The following is a 16,840-nucleotide window of genomic DNA, read 5'->3' as shown; positions in this document are numbered from 1 at the left end:
AAGCAGGATTAAGCTACAGAGACTTGGTTAAAGCACAAGCAATATGTCCTGAGGGAAATCTTGGGGACAGAGGATTTCATTTTGGACTACTCTCTATGAAAAAAGTCTAAATCCATGACAACAAAGTAAACCTGTTTGTGAATGAATGGTACCCAAAATTTGGGTTAAAAAAAGAAACAATTTCATGAACCACAAAATACCCCAAAATCTTCTTTGAGCTCATAGATGTGGTGCAAACTCCCTGAAGCTCCCACCCAGCATTCACTCTACGTAAGCACCCCACTCCTCAACTGTAAAGTCTTCTGATACTCAGGAAGCTCCACTCGCAGGGACCAGGCCCCCCAGGGCAGCTGGCACAGTGCCAAGCACACAGAAATGCCCAACCACCATGTTCGCTTTGATAAATGACTGATTCTGTAGCAAAATGGATCAGAGCCTTATCAGCTTCCCAGGGAACCACTCAGAACATCAGCAACACGCCAATGACCTTCCTCTGTTTGGTCCCCAAGACCATCTACTGTTACCCACAATTACGAAGAACATCTTCTGATCTGAGTCGGGTTGGTACAGATAAGCCACGTGAAGTCTTACATTTCTGATCTAACAGAACCAGACAGGCTTTACTCGCCCAAGTCCCTCCCCCATCACCACTTTGTATCAATATTTAAAATCAAATTTTTAAACCATTAAAGTTCTGGACCACAGCGTCTACTCTGCATTAATACTGTAGCCACGGTATAGTATCTAGTAGGTATCCAATAAACGTTTATTGAAGGGAGGAGAAAAGGAGGGAAGAAAGAAAGGTGGAAAAAACACTGACCCAAGCTCCTAAGCTGCCCCAGATTCAAGGGTGAGGAAGTGGACACACCTGGAAATGGTACCAAGTTTTCTATGGGCCTCACCTAATCCTTGCAACAGTCCTATGAGAAGGTATCCCGTTTACCCATTTTAAGGATACAGAAACTGAGGTACAGAGAGATTAAATAGTTTTCTGAGTGTCCCCCAGAGAGTAAGCTTCAGAGCCAAGATTTAAACTGAAACAATATCATCCACAGCTCCACTTGAGTCCTGCCCTACTGTCTGGATACCTAAATTCACCTAAGGCAGCCTGAAGAAAGCCAATCATTAATGTTTTCATTTATAGATAAGAAAATTAAACCCAACTGGTTAAATGACCAATAAAAAAATATATCACATACCATCTAGAGGTACCAGACAGTGCTTCTATTTGGTCACTACCTTAGAACCCAGAAAATAAGGACCCTCATCTATTTTTATACATGAATATAGTAAGTTTATGCTATGCGCTATCATCTTTTTAACTTCAACCCAGAATCCCCACTGATAATACAACAGCAACATTTGCATAGCATCTTGTGATTTATAAAAAACGATTTTATCTACGATACCCTCCCTGTGACATACACAATGCAGATGACTTCACCTGCTGTCAAAGACCAGGGCCATCTTAGCGACAGGCAGCCCAGAGAGGCCCTCAGCGACACGACTCAGCTCAAAGCACCCAGGAACACAGGGAGATAACTTTCAAAGACCACAGCTTCTACCAACAATGACTGCCAAGGAAGAAATTTCAAAATGATTACTTTTTCCTCCAGACTGGAAACTTAAGGATGCAAAATATGAATAAAAACAATATTTCTCAATCCTCATGGGGATCAATCATTTAAGGAAAAGCTCTCCACGTCTTTCTTCTCTCTGCCTCACTAATACTTTTTAAAACCTTTGGGCAATACAAGGAGAAAGGTATTTACTTACTGAAACTGTGTCTGCCATCGGGGCACACCAATCTGTTTGCCGAACATCTATCTCAAGAGTTGTTGGCTCACTCATACTTTTTGCCTTTCTTGCCAGAATTATACCATAGCTCATACATTGGGAAGTCAATATCATTGAAAGATGTAACCTACAGTCCTTGGAAGAGCATCTTCCCAAAAACTCAAAAGAACATCTGGATCATCAGACCTCAGAAGACGAATTTAAAATCTTACTTCAGCATACACAATACCTCTGCAGCGGGTCTCATTCTTGGCTGAACACTACCAAGCTTTTTAAAGCTTGGATGAGCTTTAAAAAATACCATTGCTCAAGTGCCACCTGCAGAGGTTCTGACTTAATTGTCCTGGGGTGAGGCCTGCACACTGGGACTTTTAAAAGCTCTGCCAGTGACTCCACAACATGCAAGGCTGAGACTCACAAATACCGAAAGGAAGGCATACACCTGCCGGATCAAAAAAAGTGACTCACTTTTGACCTAATGACCAGGAACAATTTCACAATTTAGAAATCTTTGATAACATGGGTTTTACATTTTTAGACCCAATCTGTTTGTTCACTGCATAATGGAAGCTGTCCTCTTGGTCTTCCTGACATAGCTAGCCCACCTTCACCTGGAAATCTAGATGAATATAAAAATGCATTTTGAAATTACTAACACTTATGCAGCACTTTGAGGTTTATAAATATATAAATACAAAGTCACATTTAATCATTACAAGAGCTGTGAGACACGCGTTTTCTATTGCTGCTGTAACAAATTATCCCAAGCTTAGTGGTCTAAACCACATGAATTTATTCTTATAGTTCTGGAGACCAGATGTCTGAAATCGGTCTCCCTAAGCTAAAGTCAAGGTGTGGGCATGGCTGGTTCCTTCTGGAGGCCCGGAAGGGAAAATCTATTTCCTTGCCTAGAGGCAGCCTGTGTTCCTTAAGCTATGGCTCCTTCCAAATATTCCTCTGCTGCCTCCCTCTTACAAGAAAGGACCCTTGTACTTACTTTGTACAGACCCAAATAATCCAGGATAATCTCTCCCATTTTCAGATCCCTAATCACTTCTACAAAGTTCCTTTTGCCATATAAGAGAACACTCACAGGTTCCAGGGATTAGGACAAGGACATCTTTGGGGGGCCATTACTCAGCCTGCCACAGAATAAAATAACTGTCACCACTATCACCATTATGCCCATTCTCCCTGCCCATCATCCTCATTTTTTCAATTAAAACTAGGCTCAGGGTTGCATGACTTAACCAGTTCCCATGTCTGAGACAAGGTTGAATTTAAAACTGACCTTATAACTCTAAGTCCCACTTTCCCTCTGCCACAAGTGTTGGTTCCCCACGATAAGGTGATGTCTGCAATATTACTTTCTTTTCCCAGTTTTCACCACATTGTTAACAATAAGTGTTTTCACTCAGCTTCAATCATTATTTCTGTTCCTCAGCCAATACAGGCCATGCACTACTACCCCTGGTAAACAGGCCTTGAGCCAGACCCGTTCTCTATGGTGCAGAAAAAGCAGCAAGCCTCCTGAGGCAGTAATTCGTTATACAGACTACAATGTCACAAGTATCTGAGCTGCACAAGAAGTACATGGGGAGAAAAAGCAAGCTCTCGGTTTGAAGAGAGCAAAGCGATCTGAACTTGCTAAGGCACACTTACACACAACCACCTAGAGAAAAATTTATAATCCGTGATGTCCTTATCCTGCCTACTTCAAACAACCTATTCAGAATTACTTTCTCTCTTCTTCTCAACTGAGGAGGAGGTAGTGTGTATTTAGAAGCTCGGATGGCGTTCTTCTAGAACGTGGTATTATTTTAGTGGGGGTCATCAGGAAGCAGTGGGTACAGCTTTCAACACAAAGAACATTCTAATATGATGGTCATACTTCCACTGATGCTTTGGGATTTCACATACCCCTCCTCCCAAGCACATCAGGGAGAGAAGAACCTGGTGCTGAATCACAGCCACTTCAACAATGGGAGAAGGTAAACAAGCCAAGCAAATCTCACTCCCAAGCTTATACCTTGCCTGAGTCTGTGTTCAACCTGATGTGAAAATGGTAGGGAAGGAGAACGAGGAGAAGGAGGGGAAGGGGGAGAAAGAGGAGGAGGAGGAGGAGGAGGAGGAGGAAGAAGAAGAAGAAGAAGAAGAAGAAGAAGAAGAAGAAGAAGAAGAAGAAGAAGAAGAAGAAGAAAGAAGAAAGAAGAAGAAGAAGAAGAAGAAGAAGAAGAAGAAGAAGAAGAAGAAGAAGAAATCCATACCCCATCAGAATGCAAGTGGTATAATATCAGAAAGTCACATGATTTTCCAGGATTAAGAGAACTCATTGACTCTGTCTCCAGAACTATAAAATAACAGCAAACAGGGTTTTAAAGGTCATGTGGAATAAGTCAAATAACCAAAATATTATATTTTAAATAAGCTAATGTGGCAGAGGAGAGGAGGAATGCTGGAATATATTCTGTGGCTTGTATTCATGCCAAATCCATGTTCTGAAGCTATCATTTTATAGGATTACAATGAATATTTGCAATGATTCTTGGGGGAACCAAGATTCCCCGCCATCTAAGAGTCAGCTTGGGCCACTAACTCAGAAAAGTAAGTCAATGCATTTTTAAAGCTTTACAACAAGGTAGCATTACACGGGAATTCTGGTTTAGCAGGAGCCAACCATAAACTTGTAATAAAATTAGGACATTCTAGGGCAGCCAGGGTGGCTCAGCGGTTTAGCGCCGCCGCCTTCAGCCCAGGGCACGATCCTGGAGACCCTGGATCGAGTCCCACGTTCGGCTCCCTGCATGGAGCCTGCTTCGCCCTCTGCCTGTGTCTCTGTCTCTCTCTATGTGTCATGAATAAATAAATAAATCTTTAAAATAAAATTAGGACATTCTAATCCACATAATTTGGATATAACCTAACTAAAAGAGAGCACATCTGCTAAGTATTCCTTACTCCATGTCTCCCTAGATCCAGGTAGTTCAAGAGCCCTGGGTTCCTGTCCTGGCTCTCCATTCATTCATCTGGACCAGTCACTCAGCTTCTCCGGGCCTGAGTTCTCATTGGTAGGCTGGACAAAATGACCTCTAAGGGCTCCTCCAATTCTGACTCTAGAAGCTTCCAAAAGATCTATTAACAAAGTTTACTGGCTGCTTTCTATTTGCAATTAGATTCCAGTTGAGCTGATGAATAAGTGAAGATCATGAAACTGATGGTTAAGACTCCAAACAACTAGAAGCTAGAGAAGACCCCTAAGCTGGAGAACAACATGATGAAATATTAAATGGGTCCCCCTCCTGGGGAAAGCCTCAAAGCCTAGGGGTCCCAAGAGTTTATTTCAAAGACTTCTGAGGGTCTTATACTTAACTACAGGAGGGTCCTGCACTTTCATGCCGCCTCCAGTACTCAGAGCCTCCCAAGCACAGGCACAGAAGGGATGGACGGGAATGGGGGGAGGTGGTCACTCTTGGGACGGGAATTCCACACAAAACATCATCAGAGCATCATCACTAGGGCCCTTCTGGCCACATAGGGTCCGGCAGAGCATTCAAGGTTAGTCTGATGCAGGGATGACTATTCATTTGAGCTGGAGACTGAGTAGTTGGAGATTTGCTACACCTCTTTATCTGGGGTGGAGATGGGGGACAGTAGAGCAATCTTCCTCCTCTTTGAGGGTCTGCAAAATTAGCCACAGCAAATGAAAAGTGGATTCACAGAGCTGCTGAGCTCTCTCAGGATTCAGATCCCTGAACAGCTAGTTCCATGAAACAAATGTGCTTGCCTAAGTGGGAGAGCCCAGAAAAAAACTGACAGGAAAATTGAAGACTTGCTATAAAACTCATCTTCAAAAAGCCATAATTATCACAATCGTGTCACCTAAGCATTATTTACAAACATCCTTCTGCACAATTTCTCCTCTCGGAACAGCCCTTGTCTAGATATGGCTCCATTACTCAGGGTAACATTTTAGATTAATTAAGTAGTAAAACACGGAAAAACAAGCATTTTTCCATCAAAATTCTGGAGTGAATTTAATTAAAATAAGATGCAGGGGGACAGGCATAAAATAGAGATTCTGACTTTTTACCTTTATGCTGATCATCCCCGCTTACCAGTTGAAGAATATGTCCATTACCAGTGCTGTGTACACTACTCAATGGATTACCCCCAACACTGGAAAAGAGAGTGTAAAAGAAATTTCCTACTTTGCAGATAAGAAAAACTAAGACTTTCAGGAAATTAAATGATTCATCCAGAGTCGACTCACAACAAAAACCCTGATCACCAAACTCCTAATTTCGATGCCTCCCTCAGGACATCAAACACGGTCTAGGGGATTTCATTTTCATGGGGAAACTAAAATAATTTTTACATCAAAAGCTGCCACATATTTTGTCCGGGCCTTGCTTTTGACCCTTTTGGGCTTCAGAATATTATGGTTTGGGTCCTGGCAAAATGAAGCCAATCTTCAACAGCCACACAAACAGGGTTTTCTCTCCAAGCAGAGACAGGGATGCTCCTCACGGTCTGTTACACGTTACTGCAGTTCTTCTCATAACCTACTATTCCTTTTTTCACATTTCTATAACGCAAGTATAACTGATATACGGTGTTATACTAGTTTCAGGTGTACAACATAGGGATTCGACAATTGTATACATTACGCACTGCTCATCACGATATGTGTCGTCCTCATACAACATTATCATTCCCTGCGCTGTACTTCTCATTCCCGTGACTTATTTGTTTTATAATCAAAAGTCTGTACCTCTTAACCCCCTTGTCCCTCCAGTTTGATCTCTGTTTTTATGACTATTTCTGTTTTTGCTTGTTTTATTTTTTGGAGTCCACGTCTAAGTGAAATATGGCACTTGTCTTTCTCTGACTTGTTTCACTTAGTCTAAGATCTTCTAGATCCATCCATGTTGTCCCCAGTGGCAAGATTTCATTCTTTTTTTTTTTTTTTACGAGTGAGTAATATTCCATTGTGTGTACAAATATTTCTTTTAAATGCCAGGCCTCATGGTTCATGGCCGCATTCTGCTTGGACCAGGTACAGAAGTAGCAAACAGATCACACGATTTTCACGTCTTCTAGGCCCTGGCCAGCAATCAAACATAGGCCTGGGTGGGGACGCTTTGTTCATTCTGTTTGGGGATGGCAATATTAAAACAAAACACTTCGCAGTCCCAGCTCCGTTCATCAATAGTCATTTTAGGTACATTTGTCATGAGGTATCTAAACATCTACGTTTGGGTGTTTTCCAAAATAATGCACTTGCCCCATGATTTTAAGGAAGGAGACAACTAAAACAGCAGCAGCAGCAGGAAAAACAACTCTAGCTTATGCTCAGGTGGTAGAGAGGAGTTAAGCTTTATTCTGGGATTTCTGCTACTGAGCCTACTAAGTCTACTCAAATAAATGAAGCAGGGAGGATGATGGCTCCATCCCAGAAGTGGTCTGTCTCAACCTGGGGTCCAGCTGCTCCAGCCCTCGTTTCTCACAAATGAATCCCTCCCACCTACACCAGTTTCTAGGACCAACCCTAACCCTAGTGGAGACATGTGGGGACTTTTGGGGCAACCCCCTGGGGCCCCACCCAAGTCTCCCCAGAATGCCAGCTTGGCTCTGACTTCCTGCCCCAGCTCCCCTACCTACACTTGCGTTCTTTCTTGTTCCTTAGCCCTCAGGTCTGAAGCTCACCGGACCCCTAGCTGCCTCTCCCTCCCCCAAGCACCTGGACCTACCATCCCTTAAACCCCATTCCCTAACACCAGGACTCTGTCCCTGATACTGCCACTTCTGGCAATATTCCCCAATTTTACCTCCTTCAACTTCCCATTGCAACCCATCACCCCAAGGGGACACCCCAAGCCCCCGGCCTTCCCTCGGCCCTTCCATCGTATCTGGCAGGCGGGCTCCCACCCAGGGCAAGTCTCTCGCACTCCTCCTGGGCCTGGCAGGGCCCTGAGATACAAGACCAGCAGCTCCTCAACCGACCCTCTGCATTTCAGACCATGTTCTTATTTAAACGCCCCCGTCTGAGCCTAAAATCCATTTACTGGTGGAGACAGAGCTAGTGAATGACTGTCCTCATGAACAACCCCTATTTCCTTGAGGTCGGCCAGCGGCTTGCACACAGCAACCCATTAATTGCCCTGCAGACATCATGATGCAGCAAATTTCACTCTTTTCACACAGAGATGAGACACCGAGGATCCTGCTCTGGTAAGAACCGGGCCTAAGTTCCCTTGGCAAGACGGGGGCAAAACGAGGACTAACTCAGTCTGCTGGCTTCGTCCTGACAGTATGAACCCCCCTGGGGGCAACCACGTTTCTCATGCCGAGTTATGTCAGGCACCCAGCCCGGGATGGCCGAGCCCCTCTTCTGGCCAAGCTGGAGCTCCCTGGGTCCCAGCCACCTGCGCGCACAACGCCGGAGCCCCCGCGTGCCCGGCCCCGTGCATACGAGGGGCCGCCGTATGCACTTGCCCAAATTCCCAACTCAGTACTTCTGATAAAACTGATCGTTTCAAATAAAACTGGAAGGGGGGATCCCTGGGTGGCTCAGCGGTTCAGCGCCGCCTTTGGCCCAGGGCACGATCCTGGGGTCCTGGGATCGAATCCCACATCGGGCCCCCTGCATGGAGCCTGCTTCTCCCTCTGCCTGTGTCTCTGCCTCTTTCTCTCTATCATAAATAAATAAATAAAATCTTAAAAAAAAAATGGAAGGCCTTTCGCACTTCCCACTGGTACCATCGAGGCTTCTTGGTTTCAGGCTCAGGAGACGCCAGTCGTCAACAGAGCGTGAGAGAGGGTGGTTTGGTGCTAATCCGACCTCTGAGCTGCTTCCGAGGTGCAGCGGTGCTCCCAAGGACACACAGCCAGCAGGTCTGGAAAGATCGGGGGGCTACCTCTCTGTCCAGGGTGGTGAATGCGGCCCTTCTGCAAAGGAGCTTAAAGCTGTGGTGTGAATGAGTAGCAATCCACCTGTGTGTGTGTGTGTGCACGCGCGTGTGTCTAGGGGTATCAAAGAGGGTCTCCATGGCAGCCCGGGTGGCTCAGTGGTTTAGCACCGCCTTCAGCCCAGGATGTGATCCTGGAGACCTGGGATCGAGTCCCAAGTCAGGCTTCCTGCATGTAGCCTGCTCCTCCCTCTGTCTGTGTCTCTGCCTCTAATGAATAAATAAATAAAATCTTTAAAAAGGGATGCCTAGGTGGCTCACTGGTTGAGCGTCTGCCTTTGGCTCAGGGCACATGATCCTGGGGTTCTGGGATGGAGTCCCATATCGTGCTCCCCGCAGGGAGCCTGCTTCTCCCTCTGCCTGTGTCTCTGTGTCTCTTGTGAATAAATAAATAGAATCTTTTAAAAATAAATAAAATAAAATCTTTAAAAACAAAACAAAAACAAAGAAAGTCTCCAAAAAGTGTATGCTCAGGTCCTAGTCCCCTGTACCTGAGACTGTGGCCTTGCTGGGAAGTAGGGCCAGTGTACAGGTAGTTTGCTAATACAAGGTCATACTACTGGGAGGGCCTTCAATCTACCACTCATGTGCTGTCAGGAGAAGAGGAGACACCTGAGGAAAGGGGGTCATAAGACGACACAGGCAGAGAGTAGGTACATCTGCAAGCCAAGGGCCGCCAGCAACACCAGGAGTTGGAAGAGGCAAGGAAGGTTCCTCCCCTACAGGTTTCGGGGGGGCGTCGCCTGCTGACACCTTGAATTCAGACGTACAGCTGCCAGAGCCATCAGAGAAATAAATTTCTGTTGTCCTAAGCTACGCGATTCCTTGTATTTTGTTAGGGCAGCCCTGGGAAATTAATATAAGGTAGAAATGAAGAACTGAGGAGTCACAAATACCTCCTCTTCTTTTAAAGATTTTATTTATTGGAATGCCGGGGTGGCTCAGCAGCTGAGCCCCTGCCTTTGGCTCAGGGCGTGATCCCCGTCCAGGGATCGAGTGCGCATCAGGTTTCCTACAAGGAGTCTGCTTCTCCCTCCAGGTCTCTGCCTCTCTGTGTCTCTCATGAACAAATAAATAAAATCTTAAAAAAAAAAAGATTTTATTTATTTATTTGACAGAGAGAGAGAGAGTGCAAGTGCAGGGGGAGCAGCAGAGGGAGAGGGAGCAGCAAACTCCCAGCTGAGCAGGGAGCCCATGGGGGGCTTGATCCCAGGACCCAGGATCATGACCTGAGCGAAAGGCAGATCCTTCACTGACTGAGCCACCCAGGAGCCCCACAAAAACCTCTTGATTTGGAAGCAGCACCAACTAAGAAAGAGAAAATATATGGCTGTGCTCCGTGAAACCTCTTCTGCCCACCTCATGGAAATGGAGGAAGAAAGACAAGGCCCTGAGTCCCTCAGAGAAACCTTCCCTCCCCTAAGAAGTAAGACCTAATCAGATCCTGAGGGGAGGTAGGAGGAAATCCTGTTTCCTCCATCCTGAGCCTTTTAGCACCTCTCTGCCTCCCATACTATAAAAGGTACTAGACAGGTGTTTTCACATCCATGATCTCATTTAATGGTCACGACCATCTGTGTGACGGAGAAAGAGGGCAGGTATTATCATCCCCATTTTACACACAAGAAAACTGAGGCTCAGGGATCCCTGGATGGCGCAGCGGTTTGGCGCCTGCCTTTGGCCCAGGGTGCGATCCTGGAGACCCGGGATCGAATCCCACATCGGGCTCCCGGTGCATGGAGCCTGCTTCTCCCTCTGCCTGTGTCTCTGCCTCTCTCTCTCTCTCTCTCTCTCTCTCTCTCTGTGACTGTCATAAATAAATAAAAGAAAAAAAAAAAAAAGAAAACTGAGGCTCAGATGAGGTCACGGGCTGCCCATGGACAGGATGACCCTTCCAAAAAAAACTTGAGTGGACAAAGCAGATTTTCAAAAGAGGTGAGATGGGGGTGAAATCCCATCTGAAAAACAACAACAACAACAACAACAACAGTAACAACAAGTTAAACAAAAGTGCTAGACACCTTCCGTGTCCAAACCAAATCAAAGGGGCCTTGAAGCGCAGCCCCTGTACCTTTTTCTGAAGGTAGCGGCATTCACGCAACGTGGATGGAGACACAATCTGCCAATTCTCTGGCCAGCTTTTGACATTCAAGTATCTTTGAGTAAAAAAAAAAAACAAAAAACAAACGAACAAACAAACAAAAACCAAACCAAACCTGAACGTGTCTTCCAGGCCCGGGATATAAGGAGTCTGCGCCCCTCTCCCCATGTGCTCTACACTCCTCAAGCACTTGCTGTGTCACCACGCGGCCCCCGCCCAGTGGTCACCTGCACCGGGATGTGCTCTCCTGGAGCTGGACTCGAGGGTCCGAGAGGCTGGAGCTCTCCCAGGCTGTGTTCAACGGCCCCGATGACCGAGTGGGCTATCCCAAGGGACGGCAGGTGTCCCGGAAGAGGACGGGACAGAGAGGGTTAAGCTGGAAAGCACTGGAGATAAGGACTCTGGGCGGAGAGCTGGGACTCTAATCAGCTGCCTTTTCCAAATATTTTAATCTTTCCCCTCTGGAAAACACCCAGTCGCTGGCCACCGAGAACACTCGATTTCTTCTTTGCAGCCAAGATCTCAGGCACACAGGCCCCGGGACCAGCCACCAACCCCTCCGGGGTGGGGACGCCAGGCCGCGGAATGCCAGTCCACATTTTGTCAGCTTGAAAATATTAAACACCACTGAACAAAATGTAAGGTTTCTTTTTCAGACTTAAACGTCTACTTATTTCAAAATGAATTAGTGGTTCTCTGGGTTTCATAATGTTTAATTCATTAATGATAACTACAGCTCGAGAATTTGAAAGGAAATTGCTTCCAGGATAAAATTAAATGCGAAACTCTAAGCAGTGATTCATGGCTGTTCCTATCTAAATTACTAATCCGTGTGACAAACCTGGTTGGCAGCACAAAAAAAGCAATACTATTTCCCCCCGTTGCCTTTATAGACTTTGCTGAATTGTTTTGCAAACTGCCTAAACCCAAGTCCTAGATAATCCCCTGCTGGCAGCCTCCATTCCAGAGTGGGGTTCCGTACCCAGAGTCCCCGCTGCCTCGGAGAGGCTCCTAATGGACTAATACTTTCGTGTCTCGGAAAAGAGTTTTCTCAACATTAGGGTTTAGACGTATAATCCAATGGATTTTAAAAGAAACTCATTTTAAATTAAAGGCAAATATCCCCATGATATCTGTCCGCATCTCCCCGAAGAAACCTGCATAAAACTAAAAATGGCAATTTTCTTTTAGTTTGCAAGGAAGCCTAGCCAGCTGAGATCCAATTACGTATCTCCCCGTTAGAACAACTGGGGCACTAGAGTCACCGTGTCGCCCAAAAGACAAGATAATAGAAGGCTTCTGAAGTTGCATCAAGCCCAAGCTCCTCAGCCTCCTGAAATTTCTCTCGTGTCTCTTCCTGCCACCACCGCCCAGCAGGCCAGGCTCACGACGTGGGGTACAGAGGAGAAGCAGGCAAAGATACTGCTGACCACACACAGCCCCCCTCCAAAAGAACTCAGGCGACCAGCATCCCCCAGGGCACATCTCTGCAAACTGCTGCCAGACTGTCACATAAAAGCCCTGCAAACCAGGTCCCCCGTCTCCTGGCTGTGTCACACGCCAACCATCCTGTGCGCTGCTCCTCCGTGGCAGGTCACATCCCCACCAGCCCTCAGGGGTGCGATTCTGTGCCAGGGATTTACATATGGTGACTCCTTTATCCTTGGGACAACTTGGGGAAGGTGTCCTCATTGTCCTCATATAGCAGAGCAAGAGATGGTGGCAAAGACGTTCAAAATACCTGCCCAAGTTCCAGAGCAAGTAGTTGGCAGAGCCAGGATTCACACCCACGCTTTCTGCCCAATTTCCCAGGCTTTGAGCCATCTGATGGGGCCACAGCACAGCTCAGAATATTCTACTCACTCCCTACTACCAAGGGAGCAGGGCCCACACGGCCACCAGGCTCTATGGGTCCTTTGGGGATTCGGCTACATTTCCAGCCTCGTCTCCAGCTACCTCCCATTCCAGCTTTTCCAATCTATGGCACATGCTCTTCCCTCCACCTCTTCTCCTGGGACAGCCGCCAAGTCTCCCTTTGGGGTCTCTACTCCCCGCCTTTATGCCCTGGAGTGCCAAGCTCATTCCTTCGGCTTCCTACTGACGCTGGGGGTGCACGTTCCTCTCCCAGCCACAGCTCTGGCTTTTCTCCGACCTGCCCCCTGGGTTCCCACAGCTCAGCAGGGCCACGGTGACGTTCTGGAACCTTTGGAACTAATGAATGTGCTACAGCAAATCAACAGCAACACCTAAGAAAGAAAAAAAAAAACCCAAGCAGCAGGCTCGGGGCTTGTCCCAAAATGACTCAGTTAGTTCCCTGATGAGTGAAGGCAAGGAGAAGGCAGGACTTTCGTGAACTTTGTAAAAGCATATTTTTTCCAATCAAGCATTCAAACGTTGCAACCACATGAAGGCTAGAAAACCTAGCTATCTGCTCACTAGCTAGTGGCTTTCCGAAACAAGCCTGTTTTGGATTTCAAACCAACAAGAGATAATCTTCAGAATGGGAACTCAAGAGTTACCCACGCAGGACAAAAGCAAGGAGATGGCAAACTGAATCCACGACTCAGACTGGTTTTTATGGTTGCTTCTGAGCAGCAGGAGGGGGAGTGAAGAGACGTGTGAATTTTTTAATTTTAAGGAAGGAGTGTGTGCAACCCCTGCAGCTCTTCTGTTGCCCCCACCATGGGGTGAAGGGATGTAAAGCGGGCTCGACTGCCCCTATTCAAGGTCTTACCAGGTGGGCACCCATTCCTGACCATGAACTGGGCTTCACACAAACCCCAATACCATCAGCAATGCAGCATGAAAAGCGAACAGTAACTCACAGCAATCATTTAAAATATAAAATAGGGCAGCCCCGGTGGCTCAGCGATTTAGCATCTGCCTTCTGCCCAGGGCCTGATCCTGGAGACCCTGGATCGAGTCCCACATCGGGCTCCCTGCATGGAACCTGCTTCTCCCTCTGCCTGTGTCTCTGCCTCTCTCTCTCTCTCTCTCTCTCTCTCTCTCTGTCTCTCATGAATAAATAAATAACATCTCTTAAAAATAATAATAAAATAAAATATAAAATAATACTCCTAAACCCCATACAATGCTTAGGAATGTCCAATGCACACAAACTCTCTGGGGAATCCTGCAGTACTGTGAAAATACACAAAATGCACATAAAAATACAACTCTACTGTTAGGTAAAATTAACCTAAAACTAATATGCTAGCTAAAACACAGTAAACATTAAATCAGTTTTGCTCACCTTCTTAGAACTCAATGGGCCCCAGGGGGTGGTGGCAGGTGTGAGATTTGGATGCGGGAGCCTCCTTAACAAAACCCAAGGAGATTCATGGTAATGGGTGGAGCTGGGTTTTTGTCATCTCTCCCCATTTCCCTTGTGGCCAGCACAGGTGTTCAGAGGGGGCCCGCTGACTACAGCGGGGGGGCTCCAAGTGTCACTGCAAGTGTACAACACTGGGTTCAGAGGTGTTTTCCTCCCAGGGAAAAGTTGTTTTAAGATTTTATTTATTTATTTGACAGAGAACAAGAGAGCACAAGCATGTGGAGTGGCAGAGGGAGAGGGCTGAGCAGGAAGCCCGACGCGGAACTCGATCCCAGGACCCCGGGATCATGGCCTGAGCCGAAGGCAGGCGCTTAACCGACTGAGCCACCCAGGAGCCCGGGGAAAAGCATTTTTAAAATATTTTCTAATATTTCTCTCTCCCCCCAGCTTATTCAAGGTCTCAGACCCCACAGCTGCCCAGTGTCAGCTCAGAGAACACAGGATGGAGGCGAGCAAAGCCCGATCACCATTAGCTGCCCCTGGAGGGCACTTAGCTGCCCTGGGCATCCGGAAAAGCCACTTCAGGTCACAAGGAAAGGTACAGGCTTTACAAGCAACTTCGAAGCTGTCCACTAAATGAGTGAAAAAGCATAAATCAGCATTGTGCCCTGTAGTGATGTGGAGGAAAGAGGCAGAGCAGGAAAGCGTGTAGGAAAGTCAGGAGCAGGCCTTACAAAAGCAGCTGCGTGAAAAGGTCAGTGATATACAGGAGGCTTCGCAGGTGACTTACAGCGGGTTGATAAAGGACTGCCTATACCTGAGGTTCTCAGGGTTCCCGCTCTATTTTGGTTTCCTAAATAGAGGAACCAAAAGTTTTCACTGTTTATAAAAAGGACAGGTCTTGCATAAGCATTTGAAATTTTAGAAAAGATTTTTTTTTTTTTAGAACATTCTAACACCTTGCAGGTAATCTTTAGTTCTTAAGTTCTCCATTTCTTTGTAAGTAGGACTAGCTAAAGGAAGCCCCGGTCTTCACCATTTCAACTACCACAAAATTCTAATTAGTGAAATCCGCAGAAATGGGAAATCTCGGTCTTCAAATTTTAACTGCTAACTATACCATAATGATAGCAAGACGAAATGAGAAAGTTTGTAAGCATAGGACTTCGAACAGGAAACCACGACAGTGACAGTGTAACCAGGGTTCACTAGAAGCATTTGTATTTTCTGGTAGAGACATGCGTGGAGCTTGTTGACTCTGAATTTAAACCACGGGGAAAAAAAAAAAAAAAGAGGGCAGCCCGGGTGGCTCAGTGGTTTAGCATCACCTTTAGCCCAGGGCGTGATCCTGGAGACCTGGGATCGAGTCCCACATGGGGACCATGGATCGAGTCCCAATGGAGCCTGCTTCTCCCTCTGCCTGTGTCTTCCATTCTCTCTCTCTCTGTCTCTCTAAAAAAAAAAAAAAAAAAAAAAGAAAGAAAAAAAAGAAAAGAAAAGAAACATGGGTAAGTCTATCAACCCAAGGAAGGCCTCATCGTGTATCTTGTCATCTCATATCTTTCCATTGCTCCTAAAAAACCTTGCCTGGTCTTGGAAATAATTTGGAAATACGGAAATATTGTTTTATTGGACCTCATCTGACACTAATCCCCTGCTTTTAGGATTATAAAGAGGCTGGAGTGGGGGAGTGGGGCTCAGAGCGCAGCGGGAAGCCCTGGGTGGCCAAATGTCATTGCAGCCATGGCTTGGCCTACACACTCCAAAAGAGAAAACAGGCTTTCCGGATCAGTGTCTGAGGATGGGATTTATCACCACAAATAAACTCACGGATGGCATTTTTAAAAATCTTCATGTCAGACATTTCATCTCCTCGTCTCCCACACCGCTTTTTTCTATGAAGTGACCTCACCTGCTCGGGTTTTCTTCTGCCCAAGGAAGAGAAGTGTGCAGTGTTCTCACGGTCAGGGCCCTCGGCCCCTGGCTCTCCACTGCCTGCTTGCTTCCCCTTCAGGAAAGACTTCCCAGCCCTGCCTTCTGCACGGCTCCAGAGCCCAGGCTGGGGTCTGTGGCTCAGCCGACGATGACCCCAACGCCACTACTCCCTGTAGGCTTTGCTTTGGGATGTCACTCTTCTTTCTCTCCTCCTCCTCCTTTTTTTTTTTTTTAAGGAGGTAGATAGTTGAAGAGTTCTTTTAAGGTTAACCAAGAAGGAGTAAGGACCAAAGTCCTATTTTCCTGCCAGCATGTTTGGAGACCTCACGTCCTCAGATCCAAGAAAAAGAAAAGTGAAGCCAAAGTAAGGGGCCAGCTCCATACAAGGCAAAAACGATCCAGGTTAAATTGAGTGCTTCGCGGCCTGTGTCTGCGCCTCCCCTCCTGCCCTGGTTTCCTGCTCAAGTCAGTCTTCCCACCACCCCATCCCCGTCTCAGTGGGGCCAATCTGCCTGGATGATGTTACAACCTGTGGTCTTCTTCACGCTCCCTCCATCGGGCCCGCCCACTCCCCATCTGCACCTGCTTCCCAGCAGGGCTGGCGGACACTTGCACAACACCCTAGGGAGGTGATTGTTTTCCTTCACAAGGGCGCTCGCATTTTAGCAAAGGATTCAGGGACATGAAACCCAAAAAGGAAAAGGAAGGGATTTATAATGAACTGTCTACGTCCCAGCTTCAGAACCGAGACGCAGCATTTAATTT

At 46.5% G+C, this 16,840-nt stretch overlaps 1 protein-coding gene across 5 annotated transcripts in view; it reads right to left on the bottom strand.

Annotated features, from left to right (window-relative positions):
- Window positions 1-16,840, bottom strand: part of LOC129514475 (E3 ubiquitin-protein ligase RNF152) — a 79,878-nt gene that overhangs the window by 40,849 nt on the left and 22,189 nt on the right. Inside the window, exons 1-2 of one of the 5 annotated variants that reach the window (XM_055333044.1) lie at window positions 16,053-16,228; window positions 15,469-15,592 (exon numbers count right to left, since the gene is read on the bottom strand). The exons of 1 other annotated variant lie outside the window; for it this stretch is intronic. The gene's annotated coding sequence lies outside the window, so the exon portion shown is untranslated. Of the gene's footprint in view, window positions 1-14,119; window positions 14,537-15,468; window positions 15,593-16,052; window positions 16,229-16,840 lie in introns of those variants that run through there. 3 more of the 5 variants (XM_055333045.1, XM_055333046.1, XM_055333047.1) reach the window with 3 other exon arrangements.

This window comes from Nyctereutes procyonoides, unplaced genomic scaffold, assembly GCF_905146905.1.
Source record: "Nyctereutes procyonoides isolate TBG_1078 unplaced genomic scaffold, NYPRO_anot_genome, whole genome shotgun sequence".
In the NCBI taxonomy this organism is placed as follows: Eukaryota; Metazoa; Chordata; class Mammalia; order Carnivora; family Canidae; genus Nyctereutes; species Nyctereutes procyonoides.
Note: the sequence above shows the minus strand (reverse complement) of the source record. Positions and strands in the feature narration are given on the sequence as shown.